Source organism: Trichechus manatus, unplaced genomic scaffold (genome assembly GCF_000243295.1).
Source record: "Trichechus manatus latirostris isolate Lorelei unplaced genomic scaffold, TriManLat1.0 scaffold00115, whole genome shotgun sequence".
Classification (NCBI taxonomy): domain Eukaryota; kingdom Metazoa; phylum Chordata; class Mammalia; order Sirenia; family Trichechidae; genus Trichechus; species Trichechus manatus.
Genome location: NW_004444051.1, coordinates 2,143,599 through 2,166,979, shown reverse-complemented (window position 1 = coordinate 2,166,979; position 23,381 = coordinate 2,143,599). Strand labels below are relative to the sequence as shown.

Genomic DNA, 23,381 nt, shown 5'->3' with positions numbered 1-23,381 from the left:
GTGGGGTTGTTAACCAATGTCATAAAACAGCATGTGTGTTACTGTTACATGAGAAACTATCTGTTCTGTAAGCCTTCACCTGAAGTACAATAAAACATTAAAAAAAAAAAAAAAAAAGCTCTATGGTAACCATGTAGTAACAGGTAATATTCCTCAAAATCCATATCACCAACCAAAAATTTAAACACACTCCATGATAGTATGCTTCCATTAATGAAAAGACAATATCAAATAAATAAATAAATAAAAGCAGAAAATAATTGGGTATTAAAAGAATTAATGGACAGCTTCGAAAAATACTGTAACAGACAATAACAACCAAGAAAATATGTGTGTGGTTATACAGGTAGACATACAAGCATATATGTGTATAGGAAGGCACATGTGGGCATATGAGTATGCATGTACAGGTGTATCTGCAGACATATGTATATACATGTTTAGGTATGCTGCATATATATTCATATGTGTGTGTGGTGTGTGTGTGTGTGTGTGTGTGTACATATGTATAAAAACCAAACCTTTTGCCATTGAGTCATTTCCAACTCGTAGTGACCCTATAGGACAGAGTAGAACTGCCCCATAGGATTTCCAAGGAGTGGCTGGTGAATTTGAACTGCCAATCTTTTGGTTAGCAGCCAATGCTTAACCACTGCACCACCAGGGCTCCATATACATATATACATACATATATACATACACATATATATACATATATATATATATGTATATACATATATATATAAAACCACATAGGAGGCATAGTTATGGATACTCTCAAGACATAACCAAACACCTCATGGGATGGGTTTACCAGGTTTGAAGGTTTGGGACCATAATCTCATAGGACAACTCAGTCGATAGGCATAATAGAGTTCATAAAGACAATGTTCTACATCGCAGTTTGGTGAGTAGCATCCAGGGTCTTAAAAGCTTGCAAGCAGCCACCTAAGATACAACTATTGGTCTCTTCCTGTCTGGAACAAAGGAGAGTGAAGGAAACCAAAAACTCAAGGAAGAAATTAGTCCACAGGACTAATGGCCCACAAGATCCACAGCATCTTCAAGCCTGAGACCAAAAGAACTAGATGGTTCCCAGCTACCACTACTGACCATTCTGACCATGGACACAATAGAAGGTCCCAATTAGAATAGGAGAAAAATGTAGAACAAAACTCAAATTCTTAAAAAAGGCCAGACTGACTGGACCATAGAGACTAGAGGAACCCCCAAGACTATCATCCTAAGATACCCTTTGAAGTTGGAACTGAACCCACTCCCTGTGGTCACCTTTCATTAAAATAATAGATTGGATTGTAAAATAAACAATATCATCCATGAATACTATGCTGTCTTAAATTAATTAACTAAAAAAAATGGTCATCTTTTACCCTAAAACAAAGATGAGAAGTTAAGGAGGAGCAGGGAAGCTAGATTAATGGAAATCGAACAAAAAGAATGGAAATGAGAATGTTGACATATTGTGGAAAATGTAACCAATGTCATGGAACTAGTTGTATAAAAAATTATTAAATGGGAACCTAATTTGCTATGAAAATTTTCACCTAAAACACAATAAAATATTTTGAAAAAAAAACTTGCTGAAATAATCTGAAGTACTTTTTTGGCAAAATTAACAGTTAATAAAAATATTATCAAGAAATCAAAGTAAATTAGAGGGATCAACAAACTACAGCCTTGACCAAAAAATCTGGATTTAACCAAGACATCACAGCATATATACTTTAGCTTTGAAAATAAGATGTAAAATTCAGTGTAAGGAGATGAAGTGAGAAGATGACTGCTAAAGATTTTTTTTCAGAAGCATTGCAGTAATGGCTAGAAGTACATGCAAAGGGCTTAAAGAGAAGTGAATAAACAAACAAGTTAAAGAAATGAAGAGAGGAGGGAGGAAAGGTGGGACAGAGATATTCAAAGTTGTCAAATGGAAGACAATGGAAGAAACAAGAGGGAATATAAGAAAAACATGGAAATGCGACCTAATAAAAAAAATTAAGCACAAAAGTTATTAAACAGTTGTAGTTAGAATTCACCTTTGTTAACATGCCTGGCTGTTAACTGAAAGATTGGAGACTCAAGTCCACCCAGAGGTGCCTCAGAAGAAAGACTTGGTGATCTACTTCTGAAATATCAGCCACTGAGAACCCTATGGAGCACAGTTCTACTGTGACACACACGGGGTCGCCACGAGTCAGAATCGAGTCAATGGCAACTGGCTTGATTTTTTTTTTTTTTTAATTTCTTAGATCTAAATATATCTAATCTGGAAGCAACTAGGTGAAAAATCAGTTATTCACTTCAAGATCCTGAAAAATAGGGGAATGAAAAGGAGGGAAGCCTATTAGCCTATGTGCTAATTCATAAATTAACCATCAAATATATTTATATCTGAAAATATGCAATAACACATTTAAATCCACAACTGAAACAAATGGTCATTACGGCAGATTGAATTTTCCAAAAATGTCCACAGCAATATTTACAGCCCCATATGCTTTTCCAGAACCTTGCCACTTTCCATGAAGAGATAGAATCCATTTCCTATCCCCTCGAGCCTGGATTGCCCAGACAAATAAACTGCAGAAGTAGTGACCCTGTGGGGCTTCCAAGGCTTGCTTTCCCACTCTCTCACTCTCAGAATACTGGCCCTTGAAACCTTGCCACCATTCTGTGAGGAAGCCCAATCTTGTCCACAGGGAGAGACCCTATGGAAAACACAGGTGAAGAGAAACTAAGGCCCAGCAGACAGCCAACATCAACCATCATTCATGTGAGTAAATGAGCTTTCAGATGATTCCAGCATCAGGCCTTCAAGTCTTCAGCTAATGCTCATGTCAGTCCTAGTAGACTAAGATGTTGGCAAAGAATATTGAATGTACCATGAATTGCCAGAAGAATGAACAAATCAGTCTTAGAAGAAATGCAACCAGAATGCTCCTCAGAGGTGAGGATGGCAAGATTTCAACTCACTTACTTTGGACACATCATCAAGAAAGATGAATTAACGCATAACCTATGTTCACTGCAGCACTATTTACAATAGGATAAAGTTGGAAACAACCTAAGTGCCCATCAACAGATGAATGGATAAGTAAAGTGTGACACACACATGCAATGGAATAGTACTCCGCAATAAAAAAAAAAAATGAATTCTCAAAACATCTCACTATGTAGATGAAGCTGGAGGACATTATGTTGAGTGAAGTAAGTCAATCACACACAGAAAAAATACTGTATGTTTTCACTTTTATGAAATGACAAGAATAGGTAAATATACAGAAACTAATGTTCATTAGTGGTTACCAATCGTGGGGGTGGGGGGAAGAGGAAGAAGTACTCTCTAGGTAGTAGTCACTTTTTGTTTATGGAAATAGGAAATGCGGCACCAATATGGGTGAAGTTTGCACGGCATGACTGATGTAACTGATGTCAATAAGCAGTACACAGGGAAAAGGGATGAATGGGCAAATGGTAGGTTGTGTATGGTTTTGCAACAATAACAACCAAAAAAAAATAAAGGGAGGGCTACAGATGCTGATACTAATTAGACATAACCAATCACTTCATGGGATTAGCCTTCTTGGTTCAGGGGCTTAGAGTCATGGTATCGTAGGAAAATACAGTCTCTTGGCATTAATACAGTTCTTAAAGTTTATGTTCTACCTACCAGTAGGGTGAGCAGTGTCTGGGGTCTCAAAAGCTTACCAGCAGCCATCTAAGATACAACTATTGGTCTTTATTTGTCTGGTACAAAAAAGAAAGAAGGAAACTCAAGAACAGGAACTGGACTGCAGGACTGTCTACATGAAAGACTGCCTCCGCCACCCTGAGACCAGAAGAACTAGATGGTACCCACCTACTACTACTGAACGTTCTGATCAGGAACACAACAGATGAATAAAAGGGAGAAAAAAGTGGAACAGAACTTCAAATTCTTAAAGAATCCAGACTTATCGGACCTATTCAGACTGGAGAAGTCTCTAAGACTATGGCCCCAAGTTGCTCTTTTAAGCTGGATTAGTCTTCATTCTGCAGGACTGACTGCACACTGAAGGACATTTAGTATCTCTGACCACTAACTATACCCCTAGTACCCCGACTCTAGTCATAGTGACAACAAAAATTGCCCCCATATTTCCAAAGTCCCCAGGGTAAGCAACACTGGCTCCCGGTTGAGAACCACTAGAAGGAACCTGAAAACAAACACTATCGAATAAATCTTTAGCAAAAAAAAAAACAATTACAGAATTTGGGCATTGAAGTCTGGTAGCTAGGAAAGGGAGAAAAGGGTCTCAGAGGAGAGAAAAGCCCCAAATGACAGTAAGTATTAGTCACAGGGGAGCATAACTATTTGGAAACTCCCCTTCATGGGAAACAGCCAATAAACTTTTAGCACAGTGCTATCTTATATTAAATATTAAGTTGCTGCCTTTCAGTACAAGTTTGCCCCACACTCAGCCTTGTATTAGACGGACTCTGGGATAATGAAGACTTAAAAGTGGTGAGTCTATGGTGGAAAACAGTAGTGCGGAAAAATTATAACAGTCACAGAAGGTGACAGAACAAAAGGAGAGAATCCAGAAAAAGCAGGAAATTGGATCAAAAAATGACTGGGAGAATATTGGTGGGGTAACTGGATTTTCTATGGGATGAGGGTTAGAGGACTGTACATTCACATCTAAGATGATACCAAAGATGCACATGAATGTAGCTCATTGACGTGTGTCATTTGGTTTATCAAAGCCCTTATTTTTGTTATAATTATTCTATTATGCTAGAGGAGCCCTGGGGTTCAGTGGTTAAGTGCTTGTAAAATGAATGGCCAGCAGTTCGGACCCAGCAGCCCCTCCTCGGTAGAAAGATGTGGCAGACTATTCGGTAAAGATTTACAGCCTTGGAAGCCCTATGGGGCAGTTCTACTCTGTCCTATACAGTCGCTATCTGTCAGAATCAACTCCACAGCAGTAGGTTTGGTTTTTGGGTTATTTACTAGATCCAGCATGGCACCTGACAGCATGTAGGGTTGATGATGATTTTATCAGTTTTCCTATGGCTGCTGTAACAAATTACACACTTAGTGGCTTAAATGATACAAATTTATTACCTTACAGTTTTGGAGGTCAGAAGTCTGAAATGGGTCTCACTGGACAAAAATCGGAGCTCTGGTGGCACAGTGGTTAAGAGCTTGGCTGCTCAACCTACCACAATGATTCCAAGTAAGTCTAAATGTCTAATAAATTACCAAGTCCTGTCAAATCTGTCTCCCCTCTTTTCTATCCCACAGACGCCACCCTAGTCTCACCAGGACTGTAGTAGCCCACCCTCACCTTTAGAAACACATAGTTTCTGCCTGGAATGTTCCCTACCCACATGCCGACCTACTATCTGCTAGAAACTCTTACTAATCCTTTAAGTTTCAGTGCAAATTCAGTTCACAATTTTCCCAGGCAGGCTCATGATCATCTATTATAGAAATCATCATGTAATATCTAAATTGTTTTCATGTCTGTCTCCCTCCTTCACCAAACCCTCCTGAGGGCAGTTGTGTTATTTTACTTTTGCCTTCCACAGCACTTGGTATAGTGTCTGGCACTACAATGAATGAATACTTGTAAAATGAATGAGACATATGTCTTCCATTGGAAATACTGTTTACACTTTAGGGGACTCTCTGCAATTCCTGGATTGCTAGCCCATAAAGAAAATAAAAGACTGGGAGAAAGAAGAAAATATTAAGGAGGGAAAGGCCTAGAAGTTAGCATGATGATCAAGGAGACAGCACCGGAATTAAAATGATATGCAGCAAAACCAGTTTCTTCTAAGCACATTAATGATAAAAAATTGACTACCAAACCATACTTGAACTTGATTATGATGATGAAGGAAATGATGAATACTATAAAATTGTAAGAACCCCTCTACCTTTTGATTGATACTGCTATAATCTATGCATCTAATTTAGACTAAGTATATAATTAGTGGGTTTTTATATGATCACATCAAAACGTTATTGATATAATCAAGGCAATGACTGTAAACCTATAATAAGTACCTAATATATTACTTTGTTATCTGAAAAATCAACTGGTATCTCTTGTATGACTATAACATATATCCTTTAGTTTTTTTGTGTTAATGAAAATTTAAATGAAAGACTGCCATTCTTTTAATTTAAAAAAAAATTATGGCCAAATTATCTATTTGTGGAGCTAAGTGCCAACCTTTAAAAAATGAAATTGATAGCCATAGTGATAAACAGTATGGTACAAAATGAAAAGAAGGCTAGAATAGTCAAGTCTATACTCCTATGTTTTATCAAATGATGATAAAGTTAGACAATATTCTAGGGTTTTCCTTTTTTTTTTTCTTCTTTTATCACTTTCCTATCTGCTTTTGTATGAATTTTTTTAAATGTAAAATTAATTTAATTTTGCCACTAATTTACCTCCCTTATTAAAGATTTTATGAGTAATCTTAAATAACAGTCAAATGTTTTATGAAATTAAATTGTGTGTACTAGCTCTATTATCTGTTAGCAGGAATGAATAAGAGTTAACTGTATTTATATATACAATTTTGAACACAGAAGATATACACTAAAATGTTTGTCATCATTATCAGGATACTAATGAAGCACACACATTAGTGTGTTGTTGAGGACATTTGCTGTTCTTTGGGTTGTCCACTATAACAACCCCTTTCTTAAATTTCAGGAATCCCTTACTGAATCTGGGCCCTGGTAGCACAGTGGTTAAGCATTTGGCTGCTAACCAAAAGTTTGGCAGTTCGAATCCACCAGCCATTCCTTGGAAACCCTGCGGGGCAGCTCTACTCTGTCCTATAGGGTCGCTATGAGTCAGAATCGACTCAACAGCAATGGGTCTTACCAAATCTGATTTGTCACCAGCTGTAAGAGCTGAAAAGGCCAGCTACTCACTTCCCACCGCCCCATATGAACAGGGCATGGCACATGATCTAATCAGACAGACACACAAGGACTTTAATTGGGAACTTAAGCAAAAATAAAGTGGGGCATAGAGAACAAATTTCAGTTCTAGTGCTAACAGTTACTCTCCAATTTCTAGGCAGGCAGTTATGATGGTGTCAGAGGAGGTGACTGCTGTTCTATATCACCAAAGGAGGAGGGAAAATATGTGGCATCCAGTGTTCGGGGAAGTAGCAATGGAATCTTTATGGGCTAGTTCTGTGGCCCAAGTCTATTGTTGTCCTACTGCCTAGTCTCCCTTTGTTACTGCTTTGTTCCTGAGCGTGGATTTCCAAATCTGAGAGCTATTCAATATCCACTCAGTAGATTCCTTTCCTGCTTATATGAGCCATTTTATAACATGTTGCCTGAGTAAGAACACTGAGTAATACAGAAATTGGTGCAAGAGTAATTGGAGATAATGGACCTTCAAGAAAACAGAAGAAACTTGGACTTTGTTGTGAGGCAGGTCTTGTTGGGACTGATGACAGTGAAAATCTAGCTAGTGTTAATGAATGGGAATTCGGGAGTTCATGGAAAACTTCAGTGAAATAGTTTAAACTATCGTCAGTGATCACCTAGAAAGAAGGGCTATAGACGGTAAAGTTTTGAGGAACTAAGTAACTGTCATAGGCTAACCTGAAGTCTTTTTTGCTAGTAATTTAGCATTCAGATAAGAGAATGACAAGCTCAAATCCCTACATTTTGAAGACGCTGCATTTGAAATGGGCTTCGTGAATTCAATGAGGTATCAGGATCTTGAGGTGGCAGAAGACAAGTAGCAGCACTTATTCTTCCAAAACAAGGCAGGCACAGTAACCATAATGGCAGCAGAGTCAATGTGATAATCATGATGAACCGATCTGCAAGGATCTATGATGGTGGGTAAATGAGCATGGGATTGGTAAAGAGAACTTATTTAAACCATCAATCATCACAAACCCACAATTACCAGACCTGACAACCTCCAAAATTGAAGGGGAGACCTGGTACCCTTATAGAAGTATCCTATAATAATATTACAAATAAACACTGTGAGTCTTCACCAAAGTCTTTTCAAGGGACTTGGAGCCATTTACCAAGGAAATGTGCCCTGGGTGGAGTGAAACAGCCAGCTCATTGAGGAATTAACGGACTTTGGCTTTTAGGAGACACAATTTCCAACCCTTCCATAGGGTCTGAACCCACCCAGCAGTACAGCAGAAGAAAACGCCTGGTGATCTGCTTCTGTTAAGATTACAGCCAAGAAAACCCTATGGGGCAGTTCTACTTTGTAACACATGGGTCACCATGAGTCAGAATTGATTCAATGGCAACTGTTATGGATTGAACTGTGTCCCCAAAAAATGTGTTCAACTTGGCCAGGCCATGATTCCCAGTATTGTGTGATTGTCCACCATTTTGTCATCTGATGTGATTTTCCTGTGTGTTGTAAATCCTACCTCTATGATGTTAATGAGGCAGGATTAGAGGCAGTTATGTTAATGAGGCAGGACTCAGTCTACAGGATTAGGTAGTATCTTGAGTCAATCTCTTTTGAGACATGAAAGAGAGAAGCAAGCAGAGAGGAGGGGGTGCCTCAGACCAGCAAGAAGAGCTGGGAACAGAGCATGTCCTTTGGACCAGGGGTCTCTGTGCTGAGAAGCGCCTAGACCAGGGAAAGATTGATGACAAAGACCTTCCCCCAGAGCCAACAGAGAGAGAAAGGCTTCCCCTGGAGCTAGTACCCTGAATTTGGACTTCTAGCCTCCTAGACTGTGAGAGAATAAATTTGTCTTTGTTAAAGCCATCCACTTGTGGTATTTTTGTCATAGCAGCACTAGATAATTAAGACAGCAACTAACAAGAATGACTATATTTACATATGTTGTTGTTGTTGTATGGTGTCAAGTCGATTTCAACTCATAGTAACCCTCACAGTAACTCACAGTAACTGTCCCCATAAGGTTTCCAAGTCTATAATCTTTACGGAAACAGACCGCCACATCTTTCACCCATGGAGCTGTTGCTGGTTTTGAACCACCAATCTTTTGGTTAGCAGCAGAGTGCTTAACCACTGTGCCACCAGGGCTCCTTGGGTGAAGAATACACAGGTGTAAATTTTATTATTAATCTGTAAACTATAAATATATTTTCTCTTTTTCATGCAAGATACAGTTCACAGCTTTTAAAAATAATAAAGCTAATGGAAGACCAAACTTCCTTTGTGGCTAAAATAAGCCATAGACATTTTCTTTTGCTTACTTCAAAAACCTCTGACTAAATCACATGTGTATTTTTTCACTCTCTTTGTATGTCTAAGTCTTTGTAAAATTAGGTAAGCCCTCAATAGTTGAAGAACAACCCCAAAACTCAGTGACACATAGAAGTTTATTGTATACTATTTTATTTACTGAAATTATTTCCCTTTTCCTGTATTTATATCATAATGATCTCTAGCAAACATTTATCGAACTTCTACTCTTTGGCCACCACAATCAGAAATAAGTTATAAGTAACATTTAACATCTGTAGAGATTTTTGTTGCTGATCGAGCATGTACATTTGCATTTTCTCCTCTTGATCATAGACTGGTAAAGTGGGCAAATGATGTCAGTGACCTCCCTCTTATTCCACTTACCAGCTACTCAACGCACATGGCCCTTAACATCAGCAGCAACATGCCATGAGGCCCTACTATGTATCAGGCACAGTGCTAGGAGCTCAACATATATCTATGTGTTTCTAACCCTCACAACAAGTCCTTAAGGAAGGTATTAGTATTTCTATACTTCAGATGAAGAAAGTGAGGCTTATAGAGATCAAGCAACTTATACTTTAAGATCTTGGGGGGTTGGGGTAGGGGGAAAATGCAATTTGTCTTCAACATATGTTTCCCTTCTGTATTACCTTCCCCAGTCCTGCAAGTTGTTTTGTATGCCTGGTAACTTGGTAGATGTTACTGGAAGCATCTGGTCAGAATAGCTAAAGAAAATGAATGGTCCTTTGTCAGTAAACATGAGGAAAAAACGAAAAACTCTTTCAGTAGTTCTTAGCTCAATATCTTTCTCTAATCTCTTCACACTCTGTAATAAATTTCCATGTAAAAATATCTTTGGCTTCCTGTGGGAGCCTTTTTATAAGCAGACATGCCAAAACCATTTCACATACTGTACTGGAAACATTCAACAGGAATATCTGGTCCTACAGGGAATATTAGCAAGAGCAAAAAAAAAAAAAAAAAAGTCAATTGAGAATGACACTAAAATAACTCTAGGCAAGATCTTGTGACTAGCGATGACTTGTTAAAGAAGAATATTAAGATTTTTTTTAACTGTGCCCCTTTTCTGGATTTATTTCCTAAATTTTAGTCTTCCTTATATATCTTCTTCTTCCTAGCATCATCAAATCGAAGTCTGATAAATAAATAAAAACCTTCACTCTCCAAACACCCCTTTTTAAGAACAAAAAGGCTCTGAGTGATCATCTTCAATTAAATTGTTAACTCAGTAGGAAATGCTTCCCTCTGCACTAACACACAATGTATTAACACGCTGTCCCTCTTAGCTGTAAGCTCTTAGTCATCAAATTCCTCCTCTGTAAAATGGAAATAATAACAATCCCTACTTCATAAGGTTGTTGTGAGGATTAAAAACAAACAACAAAAAAAACCCAAAAAACTGTTGCCGTCAAGTTGATTCCGACTCATATCCACCCTATAGGACAGAGTAAAACTGCCCCAGAGGGTTTCCAAGGCTATAAATCTTTTTTTTTTTTTTTCATTGTACTTTGGTGAAGGTTTACAGAGCAAATTAGTTTCTCATTAAACAATTAATACACATATTGTTTTGTGACATTAGTTATCAACCCCATGACATGTCAACACTCTCCCCTTGTCAACCTTGGTTTCCCCATTTCCATTCATCCAGCTTTCCTGTCCCCTTCTGCCTTCTTGTCCTTGTCCCTGGGCTGGTGTGTCCATTCAGTCTCATACACATGGTCAAACACCATGTATTACTGTTTGTTTTATAGGCCTGTCTAATCTCTGACAGAAGGGTGAACCTCAGGAGTGACTTCAGTACTGAGTTAAAAGGGTGTCTGGGGGCCATACTCTCAGGGTTTCTCCAGTCTCTGTCAGGCCAGTAAGTCTGGTCTTTTTCCGTGAGTTTGACTTTTGTTCTACTTTTTTCTCCAGCTCTGTCCGGGTCCCTCTATTGTGATCCCTGTCAGAGCAGTCGGTGGTGATAACCGGGCACCATCCAGGTGTATTGGACTCAGTCTGGTGGAGGCCGTGGTAGTTAGTGGTCCATTAGTCCTTTGGACCAATCTTTCCATTGTGTCTTTGGTTTTCTTCATTCTCCCTTGCTCAGAGAGGGTGGGACAAGTGTAGTATCTTAGATGGTCGATCATAAGCTTTTAAAGACTCCAAACGCTACTCACCAAAGTAGAATGTAGAACATTTTCTTTATAAACTATGCTATGCCAATTGAGCTAGATGTTCCCAAAGACCATGGTCCCCTGCCCTCAGCCCAGTTACTTGGTCCCTCAGGGAGTTTGGACATGTCTATGAAGCTTCTATGACTTTGCAAGGCTGTAAGTATTTACAGAAATAGACTGCCACATCTTTCTCCTATGGAGTGGCCGGTGGGTTCAAACTGCCAACCTTTTGGCTAGCAGCTAATTGCTTAAGCACTGCACCACCGTGGCTCCTTTAAGTACAGATAGGGAAACATTAAGCAGTAATACAGTTATCTATAAGCAAGTGAACTGGAGAAGTGAAGAAGGGAATAGAGTTTAGGAATAAATAAAAGTAAATACGTAAAACTGCTAAAAATTCTGAGCAGATAAATAATATTGCTTGCACTGCACTATACACATAACCACATATATGTGTTTAGACAGACTGATAGGTGAGGAAAGCCAGACAAAGTTAATCAATATTATTGATAAACTAATTGAAATAGAAATAACACAAGGGAATAGCAATCCGATTAGGAGAAGTGCAGGCTAAAGGAAAGGTACTTTAATCCAATTTTCACTTACTATTTCACTAAATTAAGTATCAGTCAATTGAGCTTTCATGAGAAACTATACACTTGCAAAAAAAAAAATACTAACATGATCTCTTTCCTATAGTAGAAAAAAATGTATAACAAAAAATTAACATTTCAAATCCTTCTTTTTTCAAGCCAGCTTTTAAAAACCAGCTGTGGAAAATTCCATACTAACTAATGCAAAATTTGCAGTACCAGAAATTGAGTTATCTACTCACTTCTAGGTGGTCCAAATGGTTAACATGCTCAGCTGCTAACTGAAAGGTTGGAGGCTCGAGTCCACCCAGTGGTGCCTCAGAAGAAAGGCCTGGTAATCAACTTTCCAAAAGATCACAGCCATTAAAAACCCTGTGGAGCTCGGTTCTACTTTTGACACACATGGGGTTGCCATGAGTCAGAGCTGACTTGACAGCAACTGGTGGTACTCACTTCTAGGAAAACAGGTTGTGAATATGGAGTTTTGTCCGCCAGTAGTATATAATTTACAAAATGCAACTTATTTAATATTAGATCACTTGCTTTATAAAACTTACTGTAAGTTGGCAGCCCAGTTACGTTAGGTTGTATCATTTTAAACAGCAACAAATGGCCATGGACAAGGTCATGGAAGCTCCATAGACATTTCCAGACTCCCTGAAGGACTGAATTACTGGGCTGAAGGCGGGGGACCATGGTCTCAGGGAACATCTAACTCAATTGGCATAACACAGTTTATAAAGAAAATGTTCTACATTCCACTTTGGTGACTAGCGTTTGGAGTCTCAAAAGCTTGTGAGCGGCCATCTAAGACACTCCACTGGTCTCACCATGTCTGGAGCAAGGGAGAATGAAGAAAACCAAAGATACAAGGGAAAGACTGGTCCAAAGGACTAATGGACCACAACTACCACAGTCTCCATCAGAGTCCAGTACAACCAGACGGTGCCTGGCTACCACCACCAGCTACTCTGATGGGGATCACAAGAGAGGGTCCTGGACAGAGCTAGAGGAAAGTGCAGAACAAAATTCTAACTCATCAAAAAAAACAGACTTACTGGTCTCACAGAGACTGGTGAAACTCTGAGAATATGGACCCTAGACACCCTTTTAGCTCAGTAATGAAGACACTCCTGAGGTTCAGCCTTCAGCCAAAGATTAGACAGGCCCATAAAACAAAACGAGACTAAAGGGGCACACCGGCCCAGGGGCAAGGATAGAAGTTAGGAGGGAACAAGAAAACTGGTAACAGGGAACCCAAGGTTGAGAAGGGGAGAGTGTTGACATGTCATGGGGTTGTTAATCAATGTCACAAAAGAGTATGTGTACTAACTGTTCAATGAGAAGCTAGTTTGTTTTATACATCATTATCTAAAATACAATTTAAAAAAAAAAAGGCCATGGTGGTTCACAAATCTTTCAAACTCAAAAATTCTTACGGTGACAAGGGGGGAAAAAAATAGACAGCCATCAGACATTTACTAGAGAGAAAAGGTCCAGGTTAAACATTAGACATTGCAAATATACCAACTCAATTTATTTGTCTCTCTGCCATTTAAGTTTGTCGCCCCAGAAAACAGGTGGGCTGAAATTAACCTTATTTCAATAAACCAAACATCCAAACTATGTAATCATGGGATGACATCTGAGTTTGATCTGGCTGGCTGCTTATAAAGGAGTCTTTCACAATGAGAAATGGGAATTTTCATTGTTGACCAAGCCAGACACTAAGTCACACTGCCTGCATACTTCATGCTGAAACAAACCAAATGCAAATAAATATTCCTGCCTTTAAAAAGGAAAAATGCCTCCATCTATCTTGAAGAACACTGAAACTAGTTACATTTTGCACATAAAGATAAGGCTATTGGCCTACTACCTGAGAGACACAGAACTTTTTAGTTGTTTTCCCAGTATGAGGATAAATGTAAATAGGATTACACATACACTCTCATCCACACCTTAACTAGCACCACACTTGACAGGACAACTGGCTCTTTAGGGGAATAATTTGGGGCCAGGGACCTCAGCAGTACAAACAGGCCCACTGGGGTCCAAGCCAAAGTCCTTGGCTTCATAAACATGGTGTTTTCACCTGCTACCCCACCTGGAAGAGTACAAGAATTTAGTCACTGTGTGGTACAAATGGATAAGCGCTCAACTTCTAGCCAAAAGATTGGTGGTTCGAACCCACCTGGAGGTGCCTCGTTAGACAGGCATGGCATTCTTCCAAAAGGTAACAGCCTTGAAAAGCTTATGGAGCAGTTCTATTCTGCACACATGGGGTCGCCATGAGTTGGAATCGACTCAAGGGCAACTGACAACAATGTGTTAGGCATTGGTGGTTCAGTGGTAGAATTCCTGCCTTCCATGCAGGAGACCTAGGTTTGATTCCTGGCCAATGTTCCTCAAGTGAAGCTACTACTCTTCCGTCACTGGTGGCTTCAGTGTTGCTATGATGCTAAACAGGTTTAAGTGGAGCTTCCAGACTAAGATGTACTAGGAAGAAAGGCCTGGTGATCTACTTCCAAAAATCAGCCAATAAAAACCGTATGGATCACAATGGTCAGATGCTGTTGTGCATGGAGTCACCACGAGTCAAGGCCAACTTGGCAGCAGCCAACGACAAGAACATGTGCTACTTTGGATCTTGAAACAAAGTTCCCCACAGTCCAAAAATACATCCCCCACAAATTTGGTATGTAAGATTACAGACCCACACACTTTGTTCTAAATTAAAGAGAAATCAAATTTAAGCTGTCTAAATTGACAAGGCTTGGCTGCTAACTGAAAAGTTGTCAGTTAGAACCCACCCAGTGGTGGCAAGGGAGAAAGACCTGTAATCTTCTGTAAAGATTACAGCCTAGAAAACCCTATGGGGCAGTTCTGCTCTGTCACATGGGGTTGCTATGAGTTGAAAATGGACTCGAAGGCACCTAACAACAACAAACTAACAAGTTTCTATAACTAATCAAAAATACCTGTATCATCACAGATGACTTTATATGCTTGTTTCTTACTACTGATTCCTCTGAGTCTCAACTCCCTTGTTCTTCTAATTTACACATGACTGTCTTGGGTTCTCTTTTCTCGACATACAATGTGTAGAAAAACTTGAAACATCTCTTTGGATGGTTGCTGTATCTGTTCAGGGTGCTATGCTACCTTCAGTTCTAAATACATAATCATACTCCAAAATAGGAATGACTCTCCAAACCTTTTACTTTAATGGGGTTGTTTCAAATTGTGTTGCTTTTTTTATTATTATTATTATTATTATTTTTATCCTAACTGAAAGTGCCTGCAAATCACAGTGCCACATGCTTATATTGAAGAGCTCTCTGAAACTTGAGAAATTGTGACAGAATGTATCAACATGGATGGCTGCCAGTCACTAGTGTTCCCCCACGCACGGCCTCCTCCATGAAGGAGTGTGACAACCTGTGCAGTAGTCCTTCCATGCTTCCCAGGAAGGCTCTGACACACTCTGACTCACAAGACCTTAGGTTAGAGGGCATTTGGAAACTTAAGTCAACCTCAAGTCATCTCTGCCACATAACAGATATATGCAAGTCAAAAGAATGCATTTTTTGTGTGTGTATTTTTTTTTAACAGTTAAAAAATAAAAAACAGTTGTCAAGTTGATTTTGACTCATGGCAACCCCATATGTGCCAAAATGTGTGTAGAGTAAACTGTGCTCCATAGGGTTTTCAATGGCTGATTTCTCAAAAGTAGACGGCCAGGCCTTTCTTCTGAGGCAGCTCTGGGTAGACTCCAGCAGAAAGCTTTGCCATTTGTGTGACCCAGAGACTAAAGTAATTAAAAGTGTTCTAAAATTGATTCTGGTGATGGTTGTACACAGTAGCCCTAGTGGCAGAGTGGTTAAAATGCTTGGCTGCTAACAGAAAGGTCAGCAGTTCAAACCCACCAGCCACTCCACAGGAGAAAGGTGAGGCAGTCTGCTTCCGTAAAGATTTACAGCCTTGGAAACCCTATGGGGCAATTCTACTATGTGCTACAGGGTCGCTATGAGTAGGTTTTTTTTTTGTTTTTGTTTTCCAGGATGGTTGTACAACTCTGTGAATATACTAAAAAATAGATAAAAGGAGATCTGATATTCTCTTTCAATAAGTGTTCAGTAACCTTCACCAATTAAAAAACAAAAAAGCCTTCTTTCAGTCTGACCTAAATTCTCTAACCTTCACACCATAGCTGAATTTTGTTTCCCTCTTTTTTGTTATCCAGTGATGATGGAGAAGAGCTGGTCACCATATTCTTTTTTTTTTTTTTTAATTGTTATACTTTAAGTGAAAGTTTACAATTCAGGTTAGTCTCTCATACAAAAATTTATACATACATTGTTATGTGACCCTAGTTGCTCTCCCTGTACTGTGACAGCACATTATTCCTTTCCACCCCTGATTTCCCGTGTCCTTTCAACCAGCTCCTGACCCCCTCAGCCTTCTCATCTCACCTCCGGACAGGAGCTGCCCATTTCCTTGTGACTTTTTACTCCCATGTATCTACTTGAGCTAAGAAGCACACTCTTCACGAGCATCATTTTATGTCCCATAGTCCAGTCTAATCTTTGTCTGAAGAGCTGGCCTTGGGAATGGTTTTAGTTCTGGGTTACAGGGAGTCCAGGGGCCATGCTTTCTGGGGTTCCTCCAGTCTCAGTCAGACCATTAAGTCTGGTCTTTTTACTAGAATTTGAGTTCTGCGCTCTCACCCCACCTCCCACCCCCTGCCCCTTTTCTCCTGTTCCATCAGGGACTCTCTGTTGTGTTCCCTGTCAGGGCAGTCATTGGTGGTAGCCGGGCACCATCTAGTTCTTCTAGTCTCAGGCTGATGCAGTCTCTGGTTTATATGGCCCATTCTGTCTCTTGGGCTAATACTTTCCTTGTGACTTCAGTGTTCTTCATTCTCCTTTACTCCAGTTGGGTTGGGACCAACTGATACATCTTAGATGTCCGCTCGCTCGCTTTTAAGACTCCAGATGTCACTCACCAAAGTAGGATGCAGAACATTTTCTTAGTAAGATCTGTTATGCCAATTGACCTAGATGTCCCCTGAAAGCATGGTCCCCAGACCCCTGCCCCTGCTACTCTGTCCCTCGAAATGTTTGGTTGTATTCAGGAAACTTCTTAGCTTTCGTTTAGTCCAGTTGTGCCGACTTCCCCTGTAGTGTATGCTGTCTTCCCCTTCACTGAAGATAATTCTTGTCTTCTATACAGTTAGTGAATACCCCTCTCCCTCCATCCCCACCCTCGTAACCATCAAAGAATGCTTTCTTCTCTGTTTAAACATTTTCTTGAGTTCTTATAATAGTGGTCTTATACAATATTTGTCCTTTTGTGACTGACTAAATTCACTCAGCATAATACCTTCCAGATTCCTCCATGTTATGTTTCACAGATTCATCATTGCTCTTTATAGTTGTGTAGTATTCCACTGTGTGGATATACCATAACTTGTTTATCCGTTCGTCCATTGATGGACACCTAGGTGGTTTCCATCTTTTTGCTACTGTGAACAATGGTGCAATGAACATGGGTGCGCAAGTATCTATTCATGTGACAGCTCTCTTTTCTCTACGCTATATTCCAAGGAGCGGGATTGGTGGATTGTATGGGACTTCTATTTCTAGCTTTTTAAGGAAGAGCCAAATCGATTTCCAAAGTGGTTGTACCATTTTACATTCCCACCAGCAGTGTATAAGTGTTCCACTCTCTCCACAACCTCTCCAGCATTTATTATTTTGTGGTTTTTGGATTAATGCTAGCCTTATTGGGGTGAGATAGTATCTCATTGTAGTTTTGATTTGCATTTCTCTAATGGCTAATGATCGTGAGCATTTCTTCATGTGTCTGTTAGCCGCCTGAATGTCTTCTTTGGTGAAGTGCCTGTTCATATCCTTTGCCCATTTTTTAATTGGGTTATTTGTCTTTTTGTTGTTGAGGTTTTGCAGTATCTCCAAAAATTTTTTCCCAGTCTGTAGGTTGTCTTTTTACTCTTTTGGTGAAGTCTTTTGATGAGCATAAGTGTTTGATTTAACTCCCAGTTATCTAGTCTCTCTTCTGGTGCTTGTGCATTGTTACTTATGGTTCATATTCTATTTATGCCATGTATTAGGGCTCCTAGCATTGTCCGTATTTTTTCTTCCATGATCTTTATTGTTTTCAATGTTATATTTAGGTCTTTGATCCATTTTGAGTTAGTTTTTGTGCATGGTGTAAACAATTGGTCTTGTTTCATTTTTTTGCAGATGAATATCCAGTTATGCCAGCACCATTTGTTAAAGAGACTGTCTTTTCCTCAATTAACAGACTGTGGGCCTTTGTCAAATATCAGCTGCTCACGGGTGGATGAACTTATGTCTGGATTCTCAACTCTGTTCCATTGGTCTATGTATCTGTTGTTGTACCAGTACCAGGCTGTTTTGACTACTGTGGTGGTATAATAGGTTCTAAAATCAGGCAGTGTGAGGCCTCCCACTTTGTTCTTCTTCTTGAGTAGTGCCTTACTTATCCAGGGCCTCTTCCCTTTCCATATGAAGTTGGTGATTTGTTTCTCCATCTCATAAAAAATGCCGTTGGAATTTGGATTGGGATTGCATTGTATTTGTAGATCATTTTGGGTAGAACTGACATTTTCACAATGTTGAGTCTTCCTGTACCTGAGCAAGTATGTTTTTCCACTTACGCAGGTCTCTTTCGGTTTCTTGCAGTAGTGTCTTGAAGTTTTCATTGTATAGGTCTTTTACATCTCTGGTTAGATTAATTCCTAAGTATTTTATCTTCTTGGGGGCTATTATAAATGATATTGATTTGGTGATTTCCTCTGGGAAGTTCTCTTTGTTGGTGTAGAGGAATCCAAGTGATTTTTGTATGTTTATCTTGTATCCTGATACTTTGCTAAAATCTTCTATTAGTTCCAGTAGTTTTCTTGTGGATTCTCTGGGGTTTTCTGTGTATAAGATCATATCATCTGCAAATAGAGATACTTTTACTTCTTCCCTACCAATTTGGAAGCTCTTTATTTCTTTCTCTAGCTTAATTTCTCTGGCTAGGACCTCTAGCACAATGTTGAATAAGAGTGGTGATAAACGGCATCCTTATCTGGTTCCCATTCTCAAGGAGAATGCTTTCAAACTGTCTCCATTTAGGATGATGTTGGCTGTTGGCTCACCATATTCTTTGTAAGCACTGAAGTCAATTATCAATTGAGTCTAAATAATTTTCTTCCCTTGGATTAATAACCTCTTGTCTTACGCTGGGTTCTCTAGAGAAGCAAAACCAGTAAAGCATATAAATATATAGAGAGAGAGATTTGTATCAAGGAAATGGCTCACGCGGTTGTAGAGGCTGGAACATTCCAAGTCCGTGGGTCAGGATAGAGGCTTCTCCTGATTCATGTAGCCGCAGGGGCTGGAGAACCCAAGGTCAGACAGCAGGTCTCTTGCTCACATGCTGAAAAGATTGATGCATCCCAAGATCGCAGGCAAGACCACAGATAAGATGCTAGCTCAAGTCCCAAGAACTGGAGGTCAGACAAACAGGAGCCAGCTACAGGATCCAGAGCAAGCAAAAGCCCATGAGCCCTGCCAGAATGTCCACTTATATTCAATGCAGGCCACATGCCCAAGGAAACTCCTTTTCAACTAACTGGCTACTCACAGCAGATCCCATCATGGAGATGATCACATTATATCAAATCTCATCATGGAAGTGATCACAACATCATATGACTGCCAAACTACATCATAACTGCCAAACCACTGAGAATCATGGCCCAGCTAAGTTGACAAACAACCTTAACCATCACACCTCTGGTATAACTTTCCAATCTTTTTATTCTTTTCATGTATCTTACTTTGTAAAACTGTTTCCAGAGTCCTACAGCAACAATTACCTTGTTGTAATTTCTGATTGATGCATAGTAAGTGTCTTTTTTATATCTATATAGCTAGAATCTAGCCCACTGCCTGTCATTCAGCAAGCTCTCAATAAATATTCTTGACAGAATGTGAAACTGTACATGAGCAGCATTCAGTAAATGGTTGGGCATAATTTATTTGTCTTCTTTGGGTGTACTTTGCTATTCATTTAGTCTTATTTTCCCATTATTCCTACAATATGGAAATAATCACATTCCATCCTGACTGCTCCTCTGACTTCACCAGAAAATTCAGTACGTTCATTCTAACAACTTGGCACAAACGGTTTGCGCTTGGCTGGTAACTGAAAGATTGGCGGTTTGAACCTACCCAGTGGCTTTGCAGGAGAAAGACCTGGTGATCTGCTTCTGTAAAGATTACAGCCAAGAAACCCCTATGGGGCAGTTCTACTCTGTCACATGGGGTTGCTATGAGTCAGAATCAACTCGATCACACCTAACTACAACAATTATCTTAAAATATGAATGTCAGTATTGGTTTTCTAGCAGTTCCCAGGTATAGTCAGAATCAACTCAACGGCAACTAATGACAACAAATCAACCAATAGCTTGGTATACCTTGGCAAAATTTCAAATCATACTACGTACTCCTAAAATTTCATCTTATCTATTTCTGAGCCCCATGCAGTGTAAGAGCAAGAAGTTCTTCCCTGTTCCATGGATGTTTTTCTTAGTTGCCAAAAGGACATTAATTTAGTAGAAACTTAATTTTTTTTTTTTAGTGAGAATAGTTTGATACTTGAATTAAAAGGTATTTTAAAATGTACATATTTAGTTACTAATTTAACTATTTTATTATATCGACCAACCAACCCATTGCTGTCAAGTCAATTTCAACTCATAGTGACCCAATAAGACAGAACAGAACTTCCCCATAGGGTTTCCAAGGCTGTAATCTTTATGGAAGCAGACTGCCACATCTTTCTCCCGCAGAGCCGCTGGTGGTTTCAAACTGCCAACCTTTCGGTTAGCAATCAATTGCTTTAACCGCTGCACCACCAGGGCTCCTTGTCTTTGATTGGAACAGCTTATTACTATGAATTATACATATATATTATATATATACACACATGCTCTAAGGAGCCCACCAGCCGCTTTGTGGGAGAATAATGTGACAATCTGCTTTTGTAGAGATTTACAGCCTTGGAAACCCTATGGTGTCACTACGAGCTGGGATCAACTCCACAGCAGTGGGTGGGTATATATGCTCTAATTCACATTCCTGCCAATTTAACAGACATTCAATCTCCTAGAATCATGTCTAAATGCCAAAAAGAGAACGTGAGATATTTGGAACAAATGCCATGATACATGTTAATGGTCAAACTAACATTACCAACCTTTTCACTTTCAATTACAGCTGATTATTAATGAATACTAATGAATACTAATATTAATGAATAATTTTCATTAGACCAATATTTTCCAGGTTGATATAATCATTTCTCCCTTTCTCATACTCACTTACACACACACACACACACACACACACACACACACACACCCCAAAACAAAAAAAAGTCAAAACAAGAAAATGTGAAAGAAATAACGAAATACAGACAGTATTTCTGTTCTTTAGCAGAAAACTTGATCTTCATAGCACCTTGGCAAGGTCATACACACCCTGTAATCACCATGATCACTGATGGGAACTGGCTGTCCTTAAAAGAATGTTTCTTACTTAGCAGTTACATTGGAGAGGTGGGGGTAAGGCACAGAAATAAAAAAAATAAAGCTTCAATTATTGTTGGAAGAATTTACAAAAGTGGGTTTTATTTTCTTTGATTCTTCAATAAACATGAGAAGCATAATCTGGAAAGCTTTCCCCGAGTGAAATAAAGAACTATTTAGAAGCTTAACTATTTAGTGGTGTCCCTTTGAACCCAGAATTCCCAAGCTAAAGATTAGTGAGTTAAACCACATAACCCCATGCCTTCCTCAGCAAGGTTAATAATTATACTCGATTTAATGTCTAGAATCCCACTCCTAACCAAAAGGCTTTAAGTAGCAAATCTCATAGTATGTTTCATTAGCGATTATGCCTAATTATTAAACTAAAATCTGAGGTTTTAATAATGATATTCAAACCCTTAAGAACATTCAAAGTGCAGCCCAGGTTTACAAAAACTTTTCAAACAGAAGCAGATTTCCAAGGTTTTAAAAACTCTCTTCCTTTCGCTGTGTCTCTTTATGGTACTCTTACAGTTTTCCATCCCACTAAGAAGAAACAAAGCTCATCCAAATTATCCATTAATGAAAACCTGAAATGAGGCAGTGTGTTCAAAAGGATTCAGTGTGATGGCTTATCCAACAGAGAGGCTTTCTCCTCTGGAAGACAGTCATTGGGTCTTACTTCAGATTTTAATCCACAGATTTCTTTTTAAGGCAGCAAGCACTTCTCCAAACTATAGCTAGTACACTTATTCATGGGCTCCTTAGAATATGGTGAGCTGATCTTCTCCTCCCTCTTCTAGACTGGCACCACCACTAGCAGGTGAGGAAGGAAAATAAAAGAAAGAAGAAACCCAAAACAGACCCTTCATTTTTTTAAAATATAAATGTGAAGAAAGGGGGGGAAAATTATCTTTACTGCTGACCCTGAGAACATAGATTAGCAAGATTCAGGGAAATGAAATGAAGTTCTAAGTTGTTCTGTATGAGAAATCAACAGGAACTTGGGATGGGGATAGAGCAGAGAAGGGAACAAGGAGGGAGAGAAGAGAGAGGAGATCAGTAAGCAAGGCCAAAGGCTGGAGCACATACTTGGCCCACAAAACCAAGATATTTTTAAGAATGGGGAAGTCTGATGTTAAGTTTTGAGTTGTTAGCACTTCTACGTAGCCTACTCCATCTCTACAAACCATTGGCAAATTTCATTCACCGCACACAAAGTTGTGTGCGTGGGGTGTTTGAGTGGACATCAAAGATGAAAAAACTTCACCTCTGGGTTGATGGGGTCTGTTATGAATTGAAGTGTGCCCCCCCAACCAAAAAAAAAATATGTGTCAGAAATCTAATACCTACACCTGTGGATGTAATCTTGTTTTAAAATAGGAGTTTCCTTGTTATGTTAATGAAGCCATACCAGTGTAAAATGTGTCCTAAACCTAATCACTTCTGAGTTATAAAATAAGCAGATTAGACGGAGAGACAAGCACAAACTGGGGAAGACAGACACCATGGGAGGATTCTCTACAAGCCAAGGAACCAAGGAAAGCCCAGGGCTACCGACAAGGAAGGAATCAACACAGCCAAGACTCTGTTTCAAACTTTTAGCCTCCAGAACTGTGAGAAAATAAGTTTCTGTTCTTTAAAGCCAGCCACTTGCGGTATTTCTGTTACAGCAGCACTAGAGACTAAGATGGGGTCTTAAACAGAAACAACTTTCAAGGGGACAATCAGTCAGTCC

General features: G+C 39.3%; 1 protein-coding gene and 1 non-coding gene across 2 annotated transcripts in view; one reads left to right on the top strand and one right to left on the bottom strand.

The window, feature by feature from the left end:
- The window catches only part of DCDC2 (doublecortin domain containing 2), a 292,326-nt gene that overhangs the window by 255,016 nt on the left and 13,929 nt on the right, over positions 1–23,381 (bottom strand). The gene's annotated exons all lie outside the window — the stretch shown is intronic.
- Positions 14,351–14,421, top strand: TRNAG-UCC (transfer RNA glycine (anticodon UCC)). Its single transcript has one exon. It is a non-coding gene; the product is annotated as a tRNA-Gly (tRNA).